The following is a 20439-nucleotide window of genomic DNA, read 5'->3' as shown; positions in this document are numbered from 1 at the left end:
GGTCTAACCCTATCATTTGGCCAAGAGATGGCTCTGGGCGTAGGTCCCGCCACGAACGAAGAATTCAACGCGGACCTCGGGGGATTTGGTGTATAAACCCCCGCCGAAAACACTGGAGATTAGATTAGCCTGGATAGCTCGGTGGTCTGAGCATCTGCCCGGAAAGCAGAAGGTCCGTGGTTCGATTCCCGGTTCAGGTGAACTTTTTTCCATGTGTTTTCGGCCTTCATTCCATCTCCACGCCACAGTGTGTCATCGTCCTGTATTTATGTTTCTATCTCTTTGTTTCCATTTCTATTATATGTTATTATGATTGTATATTCGCCTGTGGCGACCTGTGTGAATGTGAATTTGAAATGTATTAGACCTATATGGTTCGTTTCCTCTTCTTGGGATCAGCGTTCCCCGAAACGCATGTGCTATATCTATCCTACTGTGAGTGTGATTGTGACCATCTTTAATTCCATTTCTTCTTCTGTCCGCGTTGAATTCTTCGTTCGTGGCGGGACCTACGCCCAGAGCCATCTCTTGGCCAAATGATAGGGCTAGACCTCGGGGGATTTGGTGTATAAACCCCCGCCGAAAACACTGGAGATTAGATTAGCCTGGATAGCTCGGTGGTCTGAGCATCTGCCCGGAAAGCAGAAGGTCCGTGGTTCGATTCCCGGTTCAGGTGAACTTTTTTCCATGTGTTTTCGGCCTTCATTCCATCTCCACGCCACAGTGTGTCATCGTCCTGTATTTATGTTTCTATCTCTTTGTTTCCATTTCTATTATATGTTATTATGATTGTATATTCGCCTGTGGCGACCTGTGTGAATGTGAATTTGAAATGTATTAGACCTATATGGTTCGTTTCCTCTTCTTGGGATCAGCGTTCCCCGAAACGCATGTGCTATATCTATCCTACTGTGAGTGTGATTGTGACCATCTTTAATTCCATTTCTTCTTCTGTCCGCGTTGAATTCTTCGTTCGTGGCGGGACCTACGCCCAGAGCCATCTCTTGGCCAAATGATAGGGCTAGACCTCGGGGGATTTGGTGTATAAACCCCCGCCGAAAACACTGGAGATTAGATTAGCCTGGATAGCTCGGTGGTCTGAGCATCTGCCCGGAAAGCAGAAGGTCCGTGGTTCGATTCCCGGTTCAGGTGAACTTTTTTCCATGTGTTTTCGGCCTTCATTCCATCTCCACGCCACAGTGTGTCATCGTCCTGTATTTATGTTTCTATCTCTTTGTTTCCATTTCTATTATATGTTATTATGATTGTATATTCGCCTGTGGCGACCTGTGTGAATGTGAATTTGAAATGTATTAGACCTATATGGTTCGTTTCCTCTTCTTGGGATCAGCGTTCCCCGAAACGCATGTGCTATATCTATCCTACTGTGAGTGTGATTGTGACCATCTTTAATTCCATTTCTTCTTCTGTCCGCGTTGAATTCTTCGTTCGTGGCGGGACCTACGCCCAGAGCCATCTCTTGGCCAAATGATAGGGCTAGACCTCGGGGGATTTGGTGTATAAACCCCCGCCGAAAACACTGGAGATTAGATTAGCCTGGATAGCTCGGTGGTCTGAGCATCTGCCCGGAAAGCAGAAGGTCCGTGGTTCGATTCCCGGTTCAGGTGAACTTTTTTCCATGTGTTTTCGGCCTTCATTCCATCTCCACGCCACAGTGTGTCATCGTCCTGTATTTATGTTTCTATCTCTTTGTTTCCATTTCTATTATGTTATTATGATTGTATATTCGCCTGTGGCGACCTGTGTGAATGTGAATTTGAAACATATATATATATATATATATATAATATATATAATGTAAAAGAAATTCTTCTTGCCCTAGGGTGGGCACACAAAAAAACTTAGAAATTGACAGAAAAACGAAAAATAAAATAAAAGTGAGGAACTTACGGGGAAAGGTTACATTAAAAACACAAACAAACAGCAATATCTACACTACAATAGCTGTCATCCGACACATACAAAACGCTCCCTCCCTTTTTCTCTTTCCATCCGTGGTCACAGAATATGTAATAATCCAGACTCCCTTAATAGATTCCTTTCAAATTTACACCATGCTCTCAGGAGAAGGGGTTACCCGGAACCCCTCCTCCGGAATAAGATCCGAAAAAAATCATATGTCCCAAAAAAACTAGGCGGGGACAATTCTTCGCAGTTTCTTTCTCTCTGTACGACCTTTTTTCCGGGCGTGGACGTACTGCGTAGGACCCTAAAAGACCTTTTCCCCATCCTTTCAGACAACACGACCACTTCCAGATTTTTCCCGCGATGCCCCTCACTCGTTTTTAAAAGACCACCAAATCTGGACAGCATCTTAAAAACAACCAAACCACTGCCCAAACAAAGTACCTATATTAAACCACAGCCCTCGCCCTGCAACCGTGCAAGATGCAAAACTTGTCACATCCTCATCACCGAACCCCTTCCCGATCAATTCCTTGCCTTCCCTCTCCCCTCTGTGTCGGACATTTCTTGCACAACAAAAAATATTGTGTATATACTGTTGTGCCAGAAATGCCCCGCTTTTTATATCGGCTTATCCACCACTCCCCTTTGCATCCGAATGAACGGGCATCGCTCTTCATGCAATAGTGTTTCTTCTGTTTCTGCTTCCCTTCCAGTCGCCGTTCATGCTTCCTCCCACAAAGCTCTGTTTGACCAGTGCTATAAAGTGGGAATATTGGTCTCCCTCCCCCCGTCTACCACCCCCCTAGAACTGAAGGACTTGGAACAGGCATGCATATGGGCTTTCCGTGCGTTTTCTGGACCAGGAATAAACCGCGCCCACTAGAACACAACCAATCCCCGTCAACCGTTTTTCCTCCCTCCATCTTTGCCCTCTGCCTTGCACCCTTCCTTATGCCCTTTCCTCACTTTCCCTCCTCTTCTCACTTGAGAAAGATGGGCTGCGTCCCATCGAAAATTTGTAAAAACAACCTTTCCCCGTAAGTTCCTCACTTTTATTTTATTTTTCGTTTTTCTGTCAATTTCTAAGTTTTTTTGTGTGCCCACCCTAGGGCAAGAAGAATTTCTTTTACATTATTTATAATGCTCGTGTGAGTTTATTTCAAACGTGTGTATAATAACATATAACAGAAATTGAAACAAAGAGATAGAAACATAAATACAGGACGATGACACACTGTGGCGTGGAGATGGAATGGAGGCCGAAAACACATGGAAAAAAGTTCACCTGAACCGGGAATCGAACCACGGACCTTCTGCTTTCTGGGCAGATGCTCAGACCACCGAGCTATCCAGGCTAATCTAATCTCCAGTGTTTTCGGCGGGGGTTTATACACCAAATCCCCCGAGGTCTAGCCCTATCATTTGGCCAAGAGATGGCAAACATGAAATTGTCGGCAAGAGCGATTAACCGACGAACCCTGAAATGGCACATGGTCATAAGCAACTCTCAAGAAAAAATTGGAAACCATGGGATGGGGAAGCAATGCGTTTTTCCTTCTTTTGTGAACCGCTGGTCGTGGCAAATCAAATTATTGCGATTATGAATCTCCATCAGAGAATTCATCTGGACCACCACTTTTAATACAGTAGAATCCTGATTTAAGGTTTTTCAGGGGGGACAAACTTTAAAACACTAAATGCGGAAAAACACTAAATGCGGACCTGCCATTTTTTTCAGGCTTTAGGGTCTGTAATGAATGAAATGGCTTTTTATGAATAAAAAGTATTATTTTACGTAACTAAAAGGTGCTGCATGCAGCAAAAAATTCATTGATTAAGTGTTTTCAGCCCTATGAAGGTTGGATAATACTTTTCAGGAATCAGCTAAAAAAAATGGGTAGTAAAAATAAGTAATGAGAGAATGACAAAAGGGTAGTTTCCTTCATCAAAGAAAACGAAAAGCATTGATTGCGATTCGTTACCCACCATTAGTGTATTCAAAATATACAAATTATTTCGTTTTAGAAATAGCGGTTCAGACGAATGGCAATGGTCCATTTTTATCCTCATTTGGAAAGGGCCAGATTGGCGCCCATGCGATGCCACTCCACGTGACGTCACAGGGACTTAGTTTCTATACGAGAAGATGTGAGTTATACATCGTCTGAGGTTACCAATGCATGCATGAGGCGTAGAGCTCAGGGAAACATGTCTTAATAATCACTTATTATAACTGGCTAAGGTCGGAAAGTTTTCTTCATTTGATAAGGTATTAATAATCCTTATTTAAGACAAGTGCTACCAGCCAGCAGGGTACTCAGCTACCCGCTAGCAGCCTGCGTCGTATCAGCGCTAAGCCTCGCCTCAAGGTCACCTTACAGGGGTGCAGCGGGAACCAGAAATAAGTCTCACGGAGAGATTTCCCGGCATTCATACTTACGCGTCGCGTTTTCGTGCGCTTGAAAATTTTCACTTTTCATTTAATCGCGAAAAATAAATATCGTCATTTAAAAATCTAAATGCGTGAAATACGTACTCCAGGTGTAATAATCTTTCGATTTTGGCAATAAAAAAATAATAGGAAACCACCCTATTGTTTTAAAGAAATATTTTAAGAAAATTTTAATATGCATCAACTGAAAAGCATTCCCACACGGAATATTATTATGGACATTAGTGATTCCATTTTTACGTACATTTCAGTGGTCTCGATGAAATTTTAAATTTTTTTCTGTAAAAGTGACATGTAGGTGACTATAGCATTTAATAATATAATAAGAAAAGATATAAGTAGGTACTCGAAAAATCGTCATTGCATCTATAAAGATGAGTGAAATAAAGGGACAGCAGAAGATCGCTAATCCCGAAATCTAAACTACCGAATATCTAGTAAAAGGGAGATTTTCTGGAATTATACCAACTTAGCGTTTTCTGTTGCCTCGGCGAAACGAGGGATTTATGAGAGGGATTTATGAGCCTTTAAAAAGCCTCCCGTGCGCACATTTTGGATTTCGAGGTCATCCAAAAAAGGAGAATCTTATTTCTAGTATGCGTACAAGTCGATGGTGATTCAACTCGATGATGGCACCAGATTCGGTGTCATATATCCGCGGCCTCATGCAGGTCGAATGGAACCAGGAGAAGTTGTTTACGCGGCGCGCTGATCACCTTGTTTCTCTGCAGCTTTTAATGAAATTTGGTTGGACCTTGAATAACGATTAGCTAAACTTTAAGTTAAGTGAAAAGGTTTAATCTTCAACAAAACTGGATTTCATCAGAAAAATTGTCAGTGCCTCTGGAGTTTGGCAATTTCGTCAGGGTTATGATGTCGAAGTCAACCACCAAGGGATACCTGCCGGATTTTCGTATTTTTCCGCGCTCATCTATTCTACCGTGAGTATGCGGTGATTTTGTTTCCAGTATGAGCGATTTATTTTGAGTCATGGACCGTGATAGTTCGTCAAAACTCCGATTGTCATTCTCTTTTGACATTAATTAGCACCAGATAAATATTTTTGAATCGACATCGATATCAATCAGCCGCATGTCGGTAAATTGGCTCCGGGATATGTAAATTACGATGTAAAATAATGTTGTTCCGCATGGAAAGAATGCTCTAACTCACGGTCATGACAGGGGAAACGCTTCCTCTGCTCTTTCGCTGTTCCTCCGTGGAAACTGACCTTGGAATGGATTACAGAAAGAATCTTCTAGTGAACTGCGCAATTGATATTGGGCCTCCTCTTTTGAAAAGAGAAAGTAGCCGACTGGAAAAATATTGGGCTAATAATGGACTGCTCGTAGGGAGTAGAGTTGAAAGGGGCATAAGCCATCAATTGAAAACATTAGGTACGAGAAAACATTATTGTAGCGGCCCTCGGAGGATAACTCGACGTGTCATCAGTCGTCACGTATCATCGAAGTCAAGTTCAAGAAGTGAAGGATAAGGTAGTTCGAGGTTATTAAAGGATGACTTTGCTCCATTAGATCGGATCTGATACAAAAAGTGCCTGGTCTTTGGATCAGAAGGGGAGCGAAACATTACGAGAAGACAAATCACCCAGCTTGCGAGTTGAAGGTCGCAGCGCTGCGCTCGCGGAAGAAAGCAGTTGAAGAAGCGTTCCCCGGTAGATTCTATCGACTCTTGGTAAACTTTCATGAGACTGTTCTTGTTGATGAGCATAAATTCGAAGATTTGGATGAACCGTCATGAAAAAACGTTAAATCGAGCAAAAAAATCTTGAGCGGGACAAATTTTTACGACCATAAATGCGGAAAAACGCAAAATGCGGAAACACTAAATACGGATAATTTTTACATTGTCCTGATAGGGAATGAATCGGGACCCAAAAAAATAAACGCTAAATGCGGAAAAACGTTAAATGCGAAGACGTTAAATCCGGATCCGACTGTATATAATAGATTGAAATGTATATTTTTTATTTTTGAATGATATTTGAAGTCTGATGATAATGAAAACGTGCAGAGAGTAAGTTTTCCTGTGGAGAAAAAGATTCTTATAAATAGACGCAGATAGTAGGTTTTTTAATATAACTTGTTTCATAGACTGATAAGACAAAGATTTTTATAATTAATAGATAACTTATAGATAAATTTTTATTATTGACGCGTCTGCATCAATAATAAAAATTTAGACGCATTCGCGTTTGTATAGTCCAGTTTCATCAATTCAATTTCAGCAACCCTTGAGAAAGTTGATACTTGCCTGACATAAGCCGCCACGGCCTCCAGGCAGGCTCGACAGGTTGCGTTCGGCCGCCAGACTGCTCTAGTATGTATGGACGCGATGAACGCCAAATTATTGTTTAGCCACCACAGCCAAACGACGATGTAGCCACCGTGGCTATTGCTATTTTATTCCATTCAATTCTTAAATTTTAATGACAGCAATGCTACAGTTAAATCAATATCCCACCTGTTAGAAGGAATAAGAATCGATGGAATCGGAATCGAGAATCGATTTGAAGTAATCCGCATTGGAATCGAAAAAAAGTGGAATCGACTTCGAAATGTTCCTGAACGAGGTAAATAACATAAAAATTAGAGATGTGCGAATAGTATCCGCGAATACTCGAATACCTCGAATATTAGAAAGTATTCGATATTCGAGATTTCGAATAGTTATGCGAAATGTACCGCCTCGAATACCTCGAAAACTTTGAATTTCGCGTCATACATTGTCGCACGCACGTCGTTGGTAGTTGACTCGGAAAAATGTAGATAACTATAGTCATTTAGTGCTCGCAGCGCCGTTTTACGCAAGTTGACGAATTACATCAAATTCGTGGATTTTAGCGGTGAAAAGTTTTCGACGAGGGGAACCGAAAATGGTCGGGTGAAAAAATCCGAAAATCCCCGATTCCCCCCACCAGGAGAACCTCAGTGCCGTGGGTTAGCAACGTTAGGGCATTTCCCACGATCCGCTATCCCCCTCCATTCAGCACTCGCCTCACCCACTCTGACGCTTTCCTCTTCTCCGAAATCAAACAAAAGGTCCCAGCTCGCGCAGGGATCGCATTACGAAGACCACTGCTTCGAAAAAAATATCGAGTTACGAGAACAATAAAAACGTGTTTCACGCCCGCCCCCCTTTTCTCACCCACTGACCTTTTTCTGGCTACCTGCTTCGAAGTTCCCCATTTCTGGAGGTCAACTGCTGTGTGAGTACCTTAGGATACTTACATTAGCGCATTTCCCAAGATCCAGTATCCCTCTCCATTCAGCTTAGCCCCCCCTCTGAGGCTTTCCTCTTCTTCGAAATAAAAAAAAGGTCACAGCTCGTGCAGGGATTATATTACGAAGACCTTAGCTTCGAAAAAATACCAAGTTACACGAAAACAATAGAAACGTGTTTCGGGCCCTCCCTTTTCTCCCCCACCAGGGGCGCCGACTTATAAAAAATATTGGGGGGGCCCATATCGGAGGTCTTGCCCCGGGAAGAGGTTAAATTCAAAGTGTGTCGCAGCACCGAAACACTACCATGATTCACACCACTTGATTCAGTTAAGGGTCATTCCACATCAAATCACCCAGAAATTTTCAAAATGACACCCACCTATATATATGAGCTTGAAACCTATTTTCCACTTTCATCTCGAATTCCTTTGCTACCCGTATATCTTTTAGTTTTCCTGTATCTATATTTGCATTACACTTTTCTTCTTTCCTTTTCTGAATCGCTATTCTTTGGGCTATTTTGACTAGAACTAGTACGTGGTCCGTCCCGCATTCTGCTCCCCTAACACTTCTTATATCTGTTATGCTACTTTTGTGGCGTTGATCAACTAGGACATGATCAATCTGGTTTCTTGTAGCCCCGTTTGGAGATGTCCATGTTATTTATGTATATCTTTTCTTGGGAACATTGTGCTGGAAATTTTAAAGCTGTTTGCTAGGGCGAAGCTTGCGAGACGAGTTCCGTTGTCATTTGAGTCCTGGTGAAGACTCTCCTTCCCTATGGCTGGTTGAAAAATGTCTTCTCTACCCACTTTAGCATTAGCATCTCCTAAAACAATTTTCATATCATAACTTGGTAACTTATCCACTTGTTCTTCTAGAAGTTCATAAAAACTATCTTTTTCTTCATCTTCTGCGTCTTCTGTGGGAGCATAAAAGCTGACTAGAGATATGTTTTTAAACTTTCCCCTTAGCCTAATACTGCACATTCTATCGTCTTTGGCTTCAAAATGTATCACAGCCTCGGTTGCCTATGCAGCAGGCAACACAAGATTTTGGGGAGTAATTTTGATTTCCTTTAAATGATTCGAACAGGCATTTAGCTGATTAATGAATAATTTAATTTTATGGAAACAATTGGGCATATAATTAATTCAACTAACATCGCTTTACCCCCACTCCTGCTGCCAAGTGCTAGCTGACAATCTGAGGCATTTTGCAAAATACAAGCTCTTTTCCACCGAATTTTCTTCAATTATTTTCAGTCCATCTTTGGGAGTTCTCACGAGATAGCAGATGAATTCGAATTGCTATCAGGGAGAAACCAAATATTCTGAGAAAATATCCCTTTGTCTGGGACTGTAACAATAAAGATTTATAGCACCACTCATTAATTGTAGCTTGATATATGCTTTCGGAAAAAAATACCGCATCAACTTCCGAGAAGCTCTGCTGCTCATATCGAGTTTCGCCAGAATGCTAAGTCTCCGTCGTATTTTGACATTTATTTCTTTGCGTAAAATGCTTAAATAAACTCAGAAATACGTCGTGTTTGGTCTTATTCTTTTTGAAATTACGCGCACATTACTAATATTTCAATTCAATAAAGGTGTAACATCAATTGACGAAAGTCATTCTTAGACACCTTTTGTGCTAATAGATGACTCATGCAGCGGTTGACCTCCACAGAAATGGGGAACTTCGAAGCTGGTAGGAAAAAAAAGGTCAGTGGGGGACAGTGGTGCCGACTCCATGGGGCCTGAGGGGGCCCAAGCCCCCTCAAAGATTCGTTTGGGGGGGCGGAGCCCCCTCAATAATTCAAGAAAATAATTAAGTAACATTATGCTTTGTGAAATCACAAAAATATATTGGTAATTTTTATTTCCCATGTTTGACGATAGTTACCTTTTAAAATAAATTCAACAGTGTGCGTTGAAACAAATAATTATAGGGTAAGCAAACCCATTATAACCCAATGTTGCTTCAAAGTAACGTCAAAATTGTATACATTTTCAGCTCTATTTAGGAAATATCTAAACTGCGTATTATTTCGGGGTGTAAATTTTGATGACGAAATATTTATCTGCCTCGACAATTATGATTGAGTGCAAAATTTTCATCTATTCAGAATAAAAAATCTTGAAATTTGATTTCTACCTTAAGCAGCTCTGTGTTCTAAAGGGTTAAGGGTCATTCCATGTCAGTTCACCCAGGCATGGCACCCACCGACTCGGATTTTAATGAAATTTTTATCACTAGCTACTATCACCTATCTAATGACCCATGTAAAATATTTCCTCTCTCACTTTCATAGTTTGCAAGATATGAGGAGTCAAAGTTTGAGATGTTTGCTCAGAAGTGGCGCTAGTGAGAGTCAAATTCCAGAGTGCAGGGCACAGGGTAAAAATTCATAACTCAGAAACCACATAATATATTTGAATGAAATTTTGACCCCTTGTCTATCCAAGTGCATAGCTTCCATAGTAATGTCTTTTATTCCCCTTGCATTGTTATGTTAGCCAAAATGATGTCAACAGTTGTTAATTAACCAATTTTTTTAGCTCAAAAACATTACTTCATATTTTCAGAATTATCACTAAAAGGCAGAGCAGTTAACTCATCCAATTTTTTTTTAAATTGAAGGTTAATATGTGCTCCAATATACTGTGAAATAAAAATTGTGGTGTTTTGACTGCCACTATGAGTATTTCAGGTTTTACTTTTTTTTCTGCCCCCGTGAGAGGGATTTTGGACATGTACTGTAAGACAATAAGTATAAGTGTATCCATACCTTCATGAGGATATATTTGGAATATTGGTCAGTAAATCTAAGACCAAACATGTAGTCTGGTGAATGTGGCTCTTGTTCATACAATTTTTTTAATAACAATACTTGGCTTGTGGCAGCTGAGGGGAAAAGAGTCCAAATGGCTCAGAAATGTGAAATGATGCTTTTTCCTGGAATTTACCCATTTTTCAAGTGTTTAGCATAGGGACAAATTGGTATCAACATACATTAGACTCTTACAGTGCATTAAGAGGATAAATGGAAATACTAATTTAAATAAAATTATTTAAATAATACACTTCAATGTGTTTAAGGCATCTCCCTAACATCTCTGGAGGCTCTCTTGGGCAACTAAACGCTTTACAATACCACCAATTCCATCACATGGGGATTTTCCATATGGGTGCATAAATTTCACTTTCACATCATGTCCTTCCTCCTGTTTAGAAATCACTAATCCAAAAAACCAGTGGTCATCATAAGCACATGCAATGTATGAGTTTGTTGAGATCTGTGAAAAAGTGATGAAATGAGTCCTGCTGAACTGGAGTTGTACAGAGTCAGCCTCACTTTCGCAGAAGAAGTAAATTCTTCCAGACCCTTGGTGATGGAAGAGCTGGTAGAGCAAATGGTATTACTTATAGATATGCAGCAGGTTGTCACCAATATCCACATTCCTTGATGGCAACTGGAGTATTAAATTTCTATTTCACTGGGAGAGATAATGCTGACATTATGTGCCACATTGTTTTCTCCCCTGCCTCACATATGATTGTATTACATGACAAACTTGAGAAGGTAATACAATCCCACCTATTCAGCCTCACTTTTCAGTGTTATTCCATCTCCCCAAGGAAAAAGAGTATTAAGTGCAACCTCTTCATTCGGAAGAATAAAATGTTACAATATATCACAGTGAGGGCATGATAAATCAAAATAGATTCTAGGGTACCACTTTTAGTCTTCTGCCAAATCTTCTTGTGTGAAGATGCTCCATGGGTGTCCAAGTTTATTCTGTGTGTACGATCCGTGTATTTTTACCTGTACATTAATTGTGTGTGCTATGAGTTAGGCGAAGCTGCTCATTGTGAACTTCAACATTAAAAAAGGTTAGTGTCTCCACTATGCTTCAAAATGAGCAAATTTTTTAACTGTGCAGCATTGGAAAAGTAACTGCATCTGATTGCCTCAAAAAAACCTACACACCAGTGGTGCAACTGAACGAAATTGAGATCATGAGTATACTTGAAAAACAGCTGTTATCTCTCAGAAGTGGTGTACCTGGGGAAGTCCTATCCAATGTCTGCGAACATCACAGAATATACTATTTGAAAAAGTATGAAACCTACCAAATATATTGTCTTGATCCTTTTAAGAGCCACAAGGAGAAAATATCAAAATCACTGAGAAATGCAAGTCTTGAATTTGCAGAATATGCCTGTAAAATCCCAACTACAGAAATTAGTGCCAGGAATGAAAATATGCTAGCCATGTAGGGAGGAAGTACAGAAACACTCCAGGTTTGGAAATGAGCTTTCTGATATTGAAGAAGTAGATAGTGACAGCAATGATAGTATTTTGAATTTTGAAACAACAGTATCCCAAGAAAAATCAACTGAGCTACTTAACAGAACGCTGCAAAATAGAGAGGAGTCACCTTTAAAATTTCATGGCATATCATCTCACAGAAGGTCAACCTACGCCAAAAGGAAAGTAGAGGCAGCATGCAGTAATTTTAAAAGGAAAGTTAAAAGAGTTCTTGATAAAGAATTATCTCCAGAAAAGGATGACCCAAAACTCCCAAAAGAACTACTTCAGAAAGTTCATGATATGGATGTGCTCATAGACTTAATCAAACAAAAAGTTGACACATCAAGCACTCATCAAGGAAAGGTTACATCTGTTATCATTGGTACCAACTTCATGGAGCAGGAAGAAAGTAATGGAAGAGTTTCATGTGAGTGAGTACACTGCCCGCCAAGCAAGAGAACTTTTCAGAGACAATGGAAAATTGGCTGCACCTGAATTGAGAAAAGGGAAGGAAAATATAAAACATTACAATTTGTTAGGACTTTCTATAAAAGTGATGAGTACTCCAGAATGATGCCTGGAAAGAAAGATTCCATTTGTATCTCCAAAAATGTACATGTTCAGAAGAGATTATTACTTGCTAACTTGAAGGAATTGTATTCCACTTTTAAATTTGACTTCCCCAGAATTAAAATTGGCTTTTCTAACTTCTGCAACCTAGGTCCAAAATGGTTTGTGGTAGCAGGATCTCCTGGAACGCATTCAGTGTGTGTTTGCACAATTCATTAAAATGTCAACTTACTGCGTAATGCCTGTAATATAGAGGAAACAAGCCAGGACCTAATTGGTTATTTAGTGTGCTCTAGAAAAAATAGTGACTGTATACTGCGACATTGCTCTCAGTGTCCTTCACGTGAAAAATTGAAAAGCTTACTGCTGAAAAAGTTTGAAGAATGTGACACCGGAGATGAAGTTTCATACAGTCAGTGGGTTTCCCGTGACAGATCTCAACTGGTGAACTTCACTGCGACATTTGATGAGTACCGATTAACTTTAATTGAAAGAGTGGAAAAACTGGTGCCCCATTCATTTATTACGAAGGTACAGGCAAACTACCTTAAGCAAATGAAAGAAAATCTTGGACCCCATGAAGCAGTTGTTCTCCTTGACTTAATGAGAACTACTCATATGTTATCCAAGATGAGGCACAAGGGTATCACTGGACAAGTGATAGTTGTACGGTACACCCTGTTGTGATTTATACTCGAGATCACCTGACTAAACAGCTTATTATTTCCAGTTTATGCATCGTGTCAGATGATTTGGAGCATGATGCAGCTTTTGTTTATGAAACCCAAAGAATAATATTTTGCTTTGTGAAGGAAAATTTTACTTAAGTAAAAAAATTGAGTTACTTTAGTGATGGTTGTGCAGGACGGTACAAGAACTGCAAAACATTTCTCAATCTTTGCAAGCATTACCAGGATTTCTCTTTAATGGCATCATGGACATTCTTTGCTACAAGCCATGTAAAAACCCCATGTGATGGAATTGGTGGTATTGTAAAGCGTTTAGTTGCCCAAGAGAGCCTCCAGAGATGTTAGGGAGATGCCTTAAACACATTGAAGTGTATTATTTAAATAATTTTATTTAAATTAGTATTTCCATTTATCCTCTTAATGCACTGTAAGAGTCTAATGTATGTTGATACCAATTTGTCCCTATGCTAAACACTTGAAAAATGGGTAAATTCCAGGAAAAAGCATCATTTCACATTTCTGAGCCATTTGGACTCTTTTCCCCTCAGCTGCCACAAGCCAAGTATTGTTATTAAAAAAAATTGTATGAACAAGAGCCACATTCACCAGACTACATGTTTGGTCTTAGATTTACTGACCAATATTCCAAATATATCCTCATGAAGGTATGGATACACTTATACTTATTGTCTTACAGTACATGTCCAAAATCCCTCTCACGGGGGCAGAAAAAAAAGTAAAACCTGAAATACTCATAGTGGCAGTCAAAACACCACAATTTTTATTTCACAGTATATTGGAGCACATATTAACCTTCAATTTAAAAAAAAATTGGATGAGTTAACTGCTCTGCCTTTTAGTGATAATTCTGAAAATATGAAGTAATGTTTTTGAGCTAAAAAAATCGGTTAATTAACAACTGTTGACATCATTTTGGCTAACATAACAATGCAAGGGGAATAAAAGACATTACTATGGAAGCTATGCACTTGGATAGACAAGGGGTCAAAATTTCATTCAAATATATTATGTGGTTTCTGAGTTATGAATTTTTACCCTGTGCCCTGCACTCTGGAATTTGACTCTCACTAGCGCCACTTCTGAGCAAACATCTCAAACTTTGACTCCTCATATCTTGCAAACTATGAAAGTGAGAGAGGAAATATTTTACATGGGTCATTAGATAGGTGATAGTAGCTAGTGATAAAAATTTCATTAAAATCCGAGTCGGTGGGTGCCATGCCTGGGTGAACTGACATGGAATGACCCTTAACCCTTTAGAACACAGAGCTGCTTAAGGTAGAAATCAAATTTCAAGATTTTTTATTCTGAATAGATGAAAATTTTGCACTCAATCATAATTGTCGAGGCAGATAAATATTTCGTCATCAAAATTTACACCCCGAAATAATACGCAGTTTAGATATTTCCTAAATAGAGCTGAAAATGTATACAATTTTGACGTTACTTTGAAGCAACATTGGGTTATAATGGGTTTGCTTACCCTATAATTATTTGTTTCAACGCACACTGTTGAATTTATTTTAAAAGGTAACTATCGTCAAACATGGGAAATAAAAATTACCAATATATTTTTGTGATTTCACAAAGCATAATGTTACTTAATTATTTTCTTGAATTATTGAGGGGGCTCCGCCCCCCCAAACGAATCTTTGAGGGGGCTTGGGCCCCCTCAGGCCCCATGGAGTCGGCACCACTGTCCCCCACTGACCTTTTTTTTCCTACCAGCTTCGAAGTTCCCCATTTCTGTGGAGGTCAACCGCTGCATGAGTCATCTATTAGCACAAAAGGTGTCTAAGAATGACTTTCGTCAATTGATGTTACACCTTTATTGAATTGAAATATTAGTAATGTGCGCGTAATTTCAAAAAGAATAAGACCAAACACGACGTATTTCTGAGTTTATTTAAGCATTTTACGCAAAGAAATAAATGTCAAAATACGACGGAGACTTAGCATTCTGGCGAAACTCGATATGAGCAGCAGAGCTTCTCGGAAGTTGATGCGGTATTTTTTTCCGAAAGCATATATCAAGCTACAATTAATGAGTGGTGCTATAAATCTTTATTGTTACAGTCCCAGACAAAGGGATATTTTCTCAGAATATTTGGTTTCTCCCTGATAGCAATTCGAATTCATCTGCTATCTCGTGAGAACTCCCAAAGATGGACTGAAAATAATTGAAGAAAATTCGGTGGAAAAGAGCTTGTATTTTGCAAAATGCCTCAGATTGTCAGCTAGCACTTGGCAGCAGGAGTGGGGGTAAAGCGATGTTAGTTGAATTAATTATATGCCCAATTGTTTCCATAAAATTAAATTATTCATTAATCAGCTAAATGCCTGTTCGAATCATTTAAAGGAAATCAAAATTACTCCCCAAAATCTTGTGTTGCCTGCTGCATAGGCAACCGAGGCTGTGATACATTTTGAAGCCAAAGACGATAGAATGTGCAGTATTAGGCTAAGGGGAAAGTTTAAAAACATATCTCTAGTCAGCTTTTATGCTCCCACAGAAGACGCAGAAGATGAAGAAAAAGATAGTTTTTATGAACTTCTAGAAGAACAAGTGGATAAGTTACCAAGTTATGATATGAAAATTGTTTTAGGAGATGCTAATGCTAAAGTGGGTAGAGAAGACATTTTTCAACCAGCCATAGGGAAGGAGAGTCTTCACCAGGACTCAAATGACAACGGAACTCGTCTCGCAAGCTTCGCCCTAGCAAACAGCTTTAAAATTTCCAGCACAATGTTCCCAAGAAAAGATATACATAAATAACATGGACATCTCCAAACGGGGCTACAAGAAACCAGATTGATCATGTCCTAGTTGATCAACGCCACAAAAGTAGCATAACAGATATAAGAAGTGTTAGGGGAGCAGAATGCGGGACGGACCACGTACTAGTTCTAGTCAAAATAGCCCAAAGAATAGCGATTCAGAAAAGGAAAGAAGAAAAGTGTAATGCAAATATAGATACAGGAAAACTAAAAGATATACGGGTAGCAAAGGAATTCGAGATGAAAGTGGAAAATAGGTTTCAAGCTCATATATATAGGTGGGTGTCATTTTGAAAATTTCTGGGTGATTTGATGTGGAATGACCCTTAACTGAATCAAGTGGTGTGAATCATGGTAGTGTTTCGGTGCTGCGACACACTTTGAATTTAACCTCTTCCCGGGGCAAGACCTCCGATATGGGCCCCCCCAATATTTTTTATAAGTCGGCGCCCCTGGTGGGGGAGAAAAGGGAGGGCCCGAAACACGTTTCTATTGTTTTCGTGTAACTTGGTATTTTTTCGAAGCTAAGGTCTTCGTAATATAATCCCTGCACGAGCTGTGACCTTTTTTTTATTTCGAAGAAGAGGAAAGCCTCAGAGGGGGGGCTAAGCTGAATGGAGAGGGATACTGGATCTTGGGAAATGCGCTAATGTAAGTATCCTAAGGTACTCACACAGCAGTTGACCTCCAGAAATGGGGAACTTCGAAGCAGGTAGCCAGAAAAAGGTCAGTGGGTGAGAAAAGGGGGGCGGGCGTGAAACACGTTTTTATTGTTCTCGTAACTCGATATTTTTTTCGAAGCAGTGGTCTTCGTAATGCGATCCCTGCGCGAGCTGGGACCTTTTGTTTGATTTCGGAGAAGAGGAAAGCGTCAGAGTGGGTGAGGCGAGTGCTGAATGGAGGGGGATAGCGGATCGTGGGAAATGCCCTAACGTTGCTAACCCACGGCACTGAGGTTCTCCTGGTGGGGGGAATCGGGGATTTTCGGATTTTTTCACCCGACCATTTTCGGTTCCCCTCGTCGAAAACTTTTCACCGCTAAAATCCACGAATTTGATGTAATTCGTCAACTTGCGTAAAACGGCGCTGCGAGCACTAAATGACTATAGTTATCTACATTTTTCCGAGTCAACTACCAACGACGTGCGTGCGACAATGTATGACGCGAAATTCAAAGTTTTCGAGGTATTCGAGGCGGTACATTTCGCATAACTATTCGAAATCTCGAATATCGAATACTTTCTAATATTCGAGGTATTCGAGTATTCGCGGATACTATTCGCACATCTCTAATTTTTATGTTATTTACCTCGTTCAGGAACATTTCGAAGTCGATTCCACTTTTTTTCGATTCCAATGCGGATTACTTCAAATCGATTCTCGATTCCGATTCCATCGATTCTTATTCCTTCTAACAGGTGGGATATTGATTTAACTGTAGCATTGCTGTCATTAAAATTTAAGAATTGAATGGAATAAAATAGCAATAGCCACGGTGGCTACATCGTCGTTTGGCTGTGGTGGCTAAACAATAATTTGGCGTTCATCGCGTCCATACATACTAGAGCAGTCTGGCGGCCGAACGCAACCTGTCGAGCCTGCCTGGAGGCCGTGGCGGCTTATGTCAGGCAAGTATCAACTTTCTCAAGGGTTGCTGAAATTGAATTGATGAAACTGGACTATACAAACGCGAATGCGTCTAAATTTTTATTATTGATGCAGACGCGTCAATAATAAAAATTTATCTATAAGTTATCTATTAATTATAAAAATCTTTGTCTTATCAGTCTATGAAACAAGTTATATTAAAAAACCTACTATCTGCGTCTATTTATAAGAATCTTTTTCTCCACAGGAAAACTTACTCTCTTTAAAAAAGGATTCACCCCGAAGTCATACGGTGTGAAGAACAAAGAGGGAATTATGGTAACGGAGACGCAGAAAGTTGTAGAAAGATGGAGAGAATATTTCTATGAACTATTAAATGAAGAAGGAGTGGACATCACACCTGACTACGATAACGAAGTTATCTACTATCATGTACAACCCAAAGTAGAAATACCAACTAGAGAAGAAGTCAAAGCAGCAGTTAAGGCCCTAAAAAACCATAGAGCTCCTGGTAAGGATGAAATATCTGCAGAGCTATTGAAGACGGGAGGAGATATAGTCATAGATAATGTGAATTAATGAAAATAATATGGGAAAGAGAAGAAATGCCAAAAGACTGGAGGGAAGCAATAGTTGTCCCCATACACAAGAAAGGAGAGAAAGTAGAGTGCAGTAATTTTAGAGGAATCTCACTCCTTAGCATTCCTTATAAAGTCCTATCTAAGATAATATTAAATCGTATTGAAGAATATACATGTGAAATATGTATATGGACCAATCTCTGAAGGAGGAGAGTGGAGGAGAAAACACAATAGAGAATTAAGAGAGCTATACAAGGATCCAGATGTAGTGTGCGAGTTTAAATGTAAAAGAATTAGATGGGCTGGGCACATTTTGAGAAGAGAGGACACTAATCATTTAAAACAAGTTATAATGAGGAATCCTGAAGGAAGAAGGCCAAGAGGAAGACCAAGGCGAAGGTGGTGGGACCAAGTGAAGGTAGACCTGGAGTGATTAGGAGCGACCGAGGAGGACGCAGGAAATAGAGATAGATGGAAGAGGATTGTTGGTGCGGCCAAATATCTACTTAGATATGTATGGCCCTAAGAGTAAGAGTAAGTAAGACCCCCTGGACGGCCACGAAAATTTCTTCCAGGTGACATTTCTTCGCGGGAACCGACATCAGCTGTAAACAACCCCCTTCACTGGGAGGACGAGTGGGTGGAGAACCGAGGGGATAAGCTGGTGACGCAAGGCGCAGGAGGAGGAGGAGGCGGCGCGGAGAGAAGGGAAGTCGTGGCCATAGAGGGAGAAGTGGTGCCCGCCCCCCCCTGTGGTCCTCATTCCCCTCTGCCCCCTGCCCCCCATCAGGACAACACCGCTCCCCCATTGGAGGCGGAAGGAGTCGTCCCCACTGACCCCCCTCCCCTTCCCCGTCGTTATCTTCACAGATTACGACCCAGAAGAGGACGCCGCGAATCACCGCCCTACGTGATCCCCCTCCCGCACCCTCTCACCGCTATTATCTACGCCCGCGGGAGGCGCTGACAAAATGGGAGGAGGAAGAAGAGGATATGGTGGACCCCTAAAATATTTGGTTGGCTGATGTGTTTGTTGTGTTGTGGTTTGGACCCTATTAGGGGCCAAGAGGTGATGCCGTTAAGTAGTGGTATATTGTTTGAAAGACAGCGGGATATAGTACTAACCGAACATTCATGGATGGTAGTTATAAATTTTGATCTGGGTTCCATGAAAGAGGAATATAAAAGGATTAGAATCATTTTTGATGAAGTAAGGGGTAGGATGGGAGGGAAAGTTAGGCAGAGCTATGGTCGGGGATATATTTTAGCGTTAGAAAGGATGAAAAGGGAATACCAACATGTCAAGGAGGAGATGGAGACATTGGTGGACTTGGTCGAGAAGCTAAAAAACAGGCGGGGTTGGATAAATTTTGGGGGCTGAATTTTGTGGGTGAAATACTGGGTCTGTTTTTTATTCTATCTATTTCTATCATATATGGGCTCTGCAGGAAGAGTAATTATTACCAAAATGTTTAATGCAAAAATGAACTCTTAAGTGTTTTTTTTGTTGGAATTTTCAATGGAACATGAACTTTTTAATTCTTATATGATTAGTAGTCGATTTTAGATGGTGTTTGTTGCATAAACTTTATAATTTGTGAAACTATGTATTTTATGGACAGTACATTGTGGGGGTAGTAATGTAATAGCTATATGTATCTAAATTTTGTGGGCTGAATTCATTTGGATGAATCGCTGAATATAAACAATAATTCCTTATTATTCAGCTATTCACCTTTGGGGGGAAATGATGTAAGGGTGTCGCTCGCCGTCTCGCGTCAGCTCGGTTGGTTTCGCTCTCGGTGTAAAGGAAGAATCGCAGAGTCACGTTCGAGTGATGGGTCCAGTATCTGAAACTCGTAACATGTTGCAACCTCTCGCGTGGGATCCATCCTCGTGCATGACTCGGACACCTTACTCCGATTGACAACTTGCAACTTGCTCTCTCGTGGGAATTGGTCTCCGCGTATTCCTCCAACACTTTATGCAGTAACACGTTGCAGTATCTTGGCGTGGGAAGGCGTATGATGTGCATGATCATGCGGCCTTTTCCGGCCAATAGGAAGACGCCGAGAGGGTCACGAGACGGACGCGACACAGGAGGAAGCCTCTTGGAGGGAATATACACGGGGAGTCTTACGCTGTATCTCGGAGGGGGAGTTTGTACCTGTGCTAGTGACAATTAAACGTGTGGAACCAGACTTGTCATCTCTATCTGTCTTCTACGAACTTGGCCCTTCCTATAAGC

At 40.6% G+C, this 20439-nt stretch overlaps 1 protein-coding gene and 5 non-coding genes across 8 annotated transcripts in view; 4 read left to right on the top strand and 2 right to left on the bottom strand.

Annotated features, from left to right (window-relative positions):
- Positions 1-20439, bottom strand: part of LOC124159594 (1-phosphatidylinositol 4,5-bisphosphate phosphodiesterase gamma-1) — a 182621-nt gene that overhangs the window by 151618 nt on the left and 10564 nt on the right. The window lies entirely within an intron of this gene.
- On the top strand, positions 128-200 carry Trnas-gga. Its single transcript has one exon. It is a non-coding gene; the product is annotated as a tRNA-Ser (tRNA).
- Positions 604-676, top strand: Trnas-gga. Its single transcript has one exon. It is a non-coding gene; the product is annotated as a tRNA-Ser (tRNA).
- Trnas-gga lies at positions 1080-1152 on the top strand. Its single transcript has one exon. It is a non-coding gene; the product is annotated as a tRNA-Ser (tRNA).
- On the top strand, positions 1556-1628 carry Trnas-gga. Its single transcript has one exon. It is a non-coding gene; the product is annotated as a tRNA-Ser (tRNA).
- Trnas-aga lies at positions 3212-3284 on the bottom strand. The gene has a single exon. It is a non-coding gene; the product is annotated as a tRNA-Ser (tRNA).

The sequence above is a fragment of the Ischnura elegans genome, chromosome 5 (genome assembly GCF_921293095.1).
Source record: "Ischnura elegans chromosome 5, ioIscEleg1.1, whole genome shotgun sequence".
NCBI classification, from domain to species: Eukaryota; Metazoa; Arthropoda; class Insecta; order Odonata; family Coenagrionidae; genus Ischnura; species Ischnura elegans.
Note: the sequence above shows the minus strand (reverse complement) of the source record. Positions and strands in the feature narration are given on the sequence as shown.